Source organism: Sapajus apella, unplaced genomic scaffold (genome assembly GCF_009761245.1).
Source record: "Sapajus apella isolate SASKATOON/1434 unplaced genomic scaffold, GSC_monkey_1.0 scaffold17, whole genome shotgun sequence".
NCBI lineage: Eukaryota > Metazoa > Chordata > Mammalia > Primates > Cebidae > Sapajus > Sapajus apella.
In genome coordinates, this window is record NW_022436957.1 from 18,339,223 (window position 1) to 18,346,618 (window position 7,396).

At 40.3% G+C, this 7,396-nt stretch overlaps 1 long non-coding RNA gene across 1 annotated transcript in view; it reads right to left on the reverse strand.

Annotated features, from left to right (window-relative positions):
• Window positions 1-438: 438 nt before the first annotated feature.
• Window positions 439-7,396, reverse strand: part of LOC116556761 — a 20,516-nt gene continuing 13,558 nt past the window's right edge. Inside the window, exon 3 of the long non-coding RNA XR_004271149.1 lies at window positions 439-698. This is a non-coding gene — a long non-coding RNA (uncharacterized LOC116556761). The remainder of the gene's footprint in view (window positions 699-7,396) is intronic.

Sequence of the window (7,396 nt, forward strand, 5' to 3'; positions counted from 1 at the left end):
TGAGAATGCCTGATTTCAAAGCTTCAAAGGACAAGCTGACTCTCTTGTGAGAGGCCAATGCAGCTGATGACTTTAAGTTGAAGCCAATGCTCATTGACTATTCCAAAAATCCTACAGCCCTTAAGAATTATGCTAAATCTATTGTCTGTGCTCTGTAAACAGAAAGATGATAGCATTTCTGTTTACAGAATGATTTACTGAGTATTTTAAGCCCGCTGTTGAGATCTACTGCTCTGGAAAAAAAGAGATTCCTTTCAAAATATTACTGCTCACTGACAATTCATTTGATCACCCAAGAGCTCTGATGGAGATGTATAAGGAGATTAATAATGCTTTCATGCCTGCTAATGCAACATCTATTCTGCAGCACATGGATCAAGGAGTAATTTTGACTTTCAAGTCTTATTTAATAAATATATTTTGTAAGGTTGCAGCTGCCATAAATAGTGATTTCTCTGATGGATCTGGGCAAAGAAAATTGAAAATCTTCTGGAAAATATTCACCATTCCAGGTGCCATAAAGAACACTCATGATTCATGGGAGAAGGACAAAATATCAATGTTAACAGGAGTTTAGAAAAAGTTGATTCCAACCTTCATGGATGATTTTGAGGGGTTCAAGACTTCAGTGGAGGAAGTCATTGCAGATGTGGTAGAAATAGCAAGAGAACTAGAATTAGAGGTGGAGCCTGAAGATGCTGCAATCTCATGACTAAAGTTGAACAAATGAAGAAGTGCTTCTTATAGATGAGCAAAGAAAGTGATTTCTTGAGAAAGAATCTACTCCTGGTAAAGATGCTGTGAATATTGTTGAAATGAGAACAAAGGATTTATAATATTACATAAACTTAGTTGATAAGGCAGCTACAAGTTTGGAGAGGGGTGACTATAAATTTGAAAGAAGTTCTACTGTGGGTAAAATGCTATCAAACAGCATCACCTACAGAGAAATCTTTTATTAAAGAAAGAGTCAATCAATGTGGCAAAATTCATTGTTGTCTTATTTTAAGAAATTCCCCCAGCTACCCCAACTTTTAGCAACCATCACCCTTATCAGTCAACAGTCATCAACATTGAGACAAGATCCACAACCACCAAAAAGATTACCACTTGCTGAAGGCTCAGATGAGTGCATTTTTAGCAATAAAGTATTTTTTAAAGTTTGTAAAATTTCAAGATACAATGCACATACAGCACATGTAATAACACTGTAGTATAGTGTAAATATAACTTTTATATGCACTGGGAAACCAAAAACTTTGTGTGACTTCCTACATTTGCTATATTTGTTTTTCTGCAGTGGTCTGGAAGCTAACTCACCATATATCCAAGTTATGCCTGTACAAATGATAGATACAGATATGTGGAGAGCTGAAAATACCAACTCTTAGAAATAAAAAATGTCAACTTATTCATTAATGGAATCAAGATTAGTGCTCAAACACTGGAAATATAGTGAAGTATGATAGTCTTGGATCATAGATGAAATGGTCAAGGTACTTCTCAATGAAACAACTTATTCTTTTTAATAGTTCTTATAAAGCATTTAAGAAATTATTACCGTTGGAAAGAAACAAAAACAGTAGACTTTTATTTAAAAAACAGAACAAATTATGAATACAAAATAAATGCCTATGGTTTAATTTTGAGCTTATGAGTTACCCATACTTTAATATAAACTTTTACTAATGTGAGACTCTGAGAATTTGGTTCTGTGTTTTAAGGCCAAAAGAAAGCTGATTAATACAGAGGGACACATACAATTAGTTGGAAAAAATGCACTATATCATTAGGTTTTACAGATGGACTATCTTCTGGGTCTCTATTTGTGGTATGTTTTTCTAGCATTTAGAAAACAAAATAGAATCTTGTTTTATAGTCTTAAAATCTCTCAAGTTTGCTCTTTTAGTATTAATATGTTTATAGAGAAAGTGATTTGAGTAAAATAAAGTTGACCCTTGACTTTATTTTACTCAATTTTACCCTTGACAAATTGACTTCTAACCTGTGTTCCTGGCTAAGTAGGTGACTCATGCCTGTAACACCAGAACTTTGGGAGGCCAAGATGGAAGGGTCACTTGAGCCCAGGAGTTTGAGACCAGCCTGGGCAACACAGTGAGACCCCTGTCCATTAAAAAAATTCAAAACGAAGCCAGATGTGGTGGTGCATGCCTGTAGTCCCAGCTACTCAGGAGGCTGAGGCAGGAGGGTAACTTGAGCCAGGAAGGTCAAGGTTCCAGTGAGCCATGATCACACCACTGCACTCCAGCCTGGATGACTGAGCAAAAGCAAGATCTGTCTCAAAACAAACAAAGAAATAAACAAAATAACCCCTGTTCTCCAGACTCTGAGCTATCCTGCAAGCCTTGTTCTTTCAAACTTGCACATGGTTTATGTAAAACAGCTAGGTTTATATAACTAAATCAGAATTGTGTTATTCTAGGATATACACATTTTTGGGGGGATACTAGAAAATTAAAATCTGGATAAAGCTTTTTTCAGTTTCATTTATATTTGAGCAGCAAAATAACTTGAAATGCTTTTTTAAAGCAAAAGAATGATTGCACTTCTTAAAAAGGGGGATTTGATTAAATGTAGGCGTATGTTTAGTGTCAAAACTTAGTCACGCAAGAAGGGAAGGACTTATTAACCAGAGGTAATTGATTCAGATGTTAGTATCACATAGCTGTGGAGTCAAGCTATTATGTCTTCCCTGGGCAAGCTTCTTCCCTCATCACTCAGCTCATTAGTATGCAGCTGGAAAATACCAGCACAGAGTATGCCAAGGCAGACAAAGAAATGACTCAAGGGAGATTTAAACTCCATGACTATACATATTCCCATAAAGTCTAAAAAACATAAGTACTCACAGCAGGGTAAAGCCCTGTGGTTTTCTTTCAGTGAAACAATCCACATTATCCCCGTGGCTAGAATGATGAGAAAGTGAATTTGAAAATATCTGCAGGATGGTGCTAATATCTTTGGTCAAGAAATAATAGCAGGAACCCCTTTCATTTTCCCAACCGATAGCTTGTTCCTGATACAAAGTGGCCTAGTGAGGTTGTGATTGTAACATCAGACTGGGGAGGTCTGGGTCCTCAGCTTATAACTATATTTCTTAACAATTGTTTCTAGGCAGTAAAAGGAAAGCAGAAGATGGTGGTCATTATAACAACATTTAAATTGTCAAAACCAATTTTGCTTCATTTATCTGAATATTTTGAGAAATAATACCATCTTAAAAAAAAAGCTTCCTGTCACTAACAATGACAGTTATTGCGTACTGAGTGTCACCATTTGCCAAGTTGTTTGCCAACAGGCTTTATGTTCATTAGTCACCTAACCATCACAAAACTCTACAAGGAAGGTATGTATCATGATGGGCATTTTATGGATGATGAAACAAAGGCTCACAGAGGTTAAGTTTCATTATCACATGTTTTACAGATAAAAAGTGGCAGAATCTTACTAAATCCCAGGTACGTGCATCTTTGCTTATAAAACGTTCTTCATTTTATAGATTCACCTAGTCGCCTAAATTCTTCACATTTCCCAAATATATAGGCACCTGGGCAATAATAGAAAGTGCTTTTGTTCTAGCTTGGTCAAGTTAAAATATGCAGGTCTGGACAACTTATTTGCTATAGCTTGAAAGTGATAGCGGCATGACTGAAATTTAGAAATACTGATTGAAATGACTGGAAATAACCTCTGGCAAACTGATTGAAATGACTGGAAATAACCTCTGGCAAAGTGGTTCAATTGACTTTTGTGATACCATGGTCTCAGTTTTGAAGATCATTCTACATTAACCTTTTACAATGTAACTTATATTGCTTCAACTAAACAATGAGCACAACTCTAACCTGTCTTCTATTTTCCTTCTTTGAAAAGTCTCTAAATTTGTTTATTCTCTGGTTTACAAAGGGAAGGGGATAAGGTATTTTTACTGGAGGTCAAGTCAGCATTTTAGGAATCAGTGGATGATGTAAATAAGAATCAATAATGGATGAGGCCCTTCTTGGATTAAGAGGCAAATAATTTCCAATTTAATAAAAAAGAAATTTTGGCTTTAATTATCCAAGTTTATGACTAGGTTATTTTGATCAAATTCATCAGATTTGTTCTTTATTCTGCCAGCAACATTATTAGGGCAGCTATCAGCAAAAAACTTGAAACAACGATAAAAGTAGCACTGAGATATTAGAAGTTAATGTATTGAAATGCATTCATTCATTCATTCAACAAATATTGTTGAATACCTTCCATGTGCCACTGTTTTAAAGCCCGTTAAAATGCCCAACCTGATCCCCTGAGGAAGATGGCCATTTAGGAACAGCTCAGGATTGCAGCTCCCAGTGAAAGCGCAGACGGTGAGTGGACGACACGTTTTTATTGCCCACAGACTAGGAAACTCCCGGGCAGAGGTGCTCCATGGTCGCCAGCGCAGCTGTTTCGGCCAGCACGGCTGTGCCGGCCAGCGCCTCTGCTTTGCCCCGCGCGGCTGCTTTGTCGGCGCCCCGGAGCCGCGGTTCTCGGTACAAAATACACTGGTCCGGGGGCCCTTTAGGCTGGCGATTGGAGCCACGGGAAGTCGCCCATACACTGGTTCAAAAAGGGGACAGAGCAGAGAACCAGGACAGTAGATTCCAGGGCAAAAAAAAAGAAAAAAAAGCGCCACAAACCTCAGTGCCGCTGTTTAAGCCAGCGCAGTGAGTGGCCGCAGGGGAAAACAAACAGACCCCGGCGCCTCTTCAACAGGCGACTGGAACACCAACTTAAAAAAGGCTCTGAGGCAGGGAGCCAGGCGATCAGGCTCGGCTGGCCCCACCCCCACAAAAGAACAGCAACCAGAAACTCTGGATTGAGAGTTTCACAGCAAGCATAGCTGAACCTGGGAGGGTCCAGCTCTGTGGGGGAGGGGCGTCCGCCATTACCGAGGCAGCCCGCCGTTGCCAAGGCAACCCGCCATTGCTGAGGCAGCCCGCCATTGCCAAGGCAACCCGCCACAGCAGAGACTTCGCCCCAACAGAGGCGGGCCACCATCGCCAAAGCAGTTCTAAATACACCCATATAAACAGGACTGCAGGGAAGTTCACTTGGCAGCGGGGCGGAGCCCACAGCAGCTCAGCAAAGCTGCTATAGGCCGACAGTGACTAGGCTGCCTCCTTGCTGGGCTGGGCAGGTCTGAAGGGAAAAAAAAAAAAAAAAGAAGGCGGCAGCATAACGGAAACTCATAAATAAAGCCCTAAATCCCTGGGACAGAGCACCTGGGAACAAAAAGCAGTTTATGAGTTCTGCTGCAGCAGACCTAAAAGTACCTGCCTAGCAGCTCTGAATGAACAACAACAGAGCTCGCAGCTCACCATTTGAGCTCCTATAAAGAAGAGACTGTCTCCTCAAGCAGCTCCCTGACCCCTATATATCCAAAAAGACACCTCATAAAAGAGAGATCAGATTGACACTAGGCGGGTATCCTTCTGGGACAAAGACAGCAGAAGAAGAAAACTGGTAACAACACTTGCTGTTCAGCAGCTGCTGCAGGTGAACCCCAGGCAAGCAGGGCCTGGAGTGAACCTCAGTAGACCTACAGCAGGGGGGCCAGACTGTCAGAAGGAAAACCAAGAAACAGAAATAACCTCATCATCAACAAACAGAACGTCAATCTGAAAGATTTGAGACCCAATCTGAAAGCCAGCAACTACAAAGTCGACAGGTGGATAAATCCTTAAAGATGGGAAGAAACCAGCGCAAAAAGGATGAAAACACCCGAAACCAGAGCACCTCTCCTCCTAAAAGGGATCACAACTCCTCACCAGCAAGGGAACAAGGTTGGATGGAGAACGAGTGTGATGAAATGACAGAATCAGACTTCAGAAGGTGGGTAGTAAGAAACTTCTGTGAACTTAAAGAACATATTCTAACCAAATGCAAAGAAATTAAGAACCTTGAAAAAAGATTTGGCGAAGTGCTAAAAAGAATGGACAAAATAGAAAGGAATATAAGTGAATTGATGGAGCTGAAACACGCAACACGAGAACTTTGTGAAGCATGCACAAGTATCAACAGCCGAATGGACCAAGCAGAAGAAAGGATATCAGAGGTCGAAGATCAACTCAATGAAATAAAACGGGAAGGCAAGACTGGAGAAAAAAGGGTAAAAAGGAATGAACAAAGTCTCCAAGAAATGTGGGACTATGTGAAAAGACCGAATCTACGTTTGATAGGCGTACCCGAATGCAACGAAGAGAATGAATCCAAGCTGGAAAATACTCTTCAGGATATTATCCAGAAAAACTTCCCCAATCTAGCAAGGCAGGCAAACATTCAAGTCCAGGAAATACAGAGAACACCACAAAGATATTCGTCAAGAAGAGCAACCCCAAGGCACATAATCGTCAGATTCACCAGGGTCGAAATGAAGGAGAAAATACTAAGGGCAGCCAGAGAGAAAGGTCGGGTTACCCATAAAGGGAAGCCCATCAGACTCACAGCAGAAACACTACAAGCCAGAAGAGAATGGGGGCCAATATTCAACATCCTTAAAGAAAAGAACTTTCAACCCAGAATCTCCTATCCAGCCAAACTAAGCTTCATAAGTGAAGGAAAAATAAAATCCTTTGGGAACATGCAAGTACTCAGAGATTTCGTCACCACCAGGCCAGCTCTACAAGAGCTCCTGAAAGAGGCTCTACACAAATAAAGGAACAACAAGTACCAGCTCAACTAAAGGGCAAAACACCCAGCTAGCACCAAAATGGCAGTATCAAATTCACACATAACAATATTAACCCTAAATGTAAATGGACTAAATGCCCCAATCAAAAGACACAGACTGGCAAATTGGATAAAAAGACAAAACCCATCGGTGTGCTGTATCCAGGAAACCCATCTCACATGCAAGGATACACAAAGGCTCAAAATAAAGGGATGGAGGAAGATTTACCAAGCAAATGGAGACCAAAAAAAAGCAGGAGTTGCAATTCTCATCTCTGTTAAATTAGACCTTAAAGCAACAAAGATCATAAGAGACAAAGAGGGACATTACATAATGGTAAAAGGATCAATGCAACAAGAAGAGCTAACGATCCTAAATATATATGCACCCAATACAGGAGCACCCAGATACATAAGGCAAGTTCTTAATGACTTACAAAGAGACTTAGACTCCCACACAATAATAGTGGGAGACTTTAACACCCCATTGTCAACATTAGACAGATCAACCAGACAGAAAATTAACAAGGATATCCAGGACTTGAACTCAGACCTGGACCAAAGAAACCTAATACACATTTACAGAACTCTCCACCCCAAAGCCACAGAATATACATTCTTCTCAGCACCACATCACACCTACTCTAAAATTGACCACATAATTGGGAGTAAATCACTC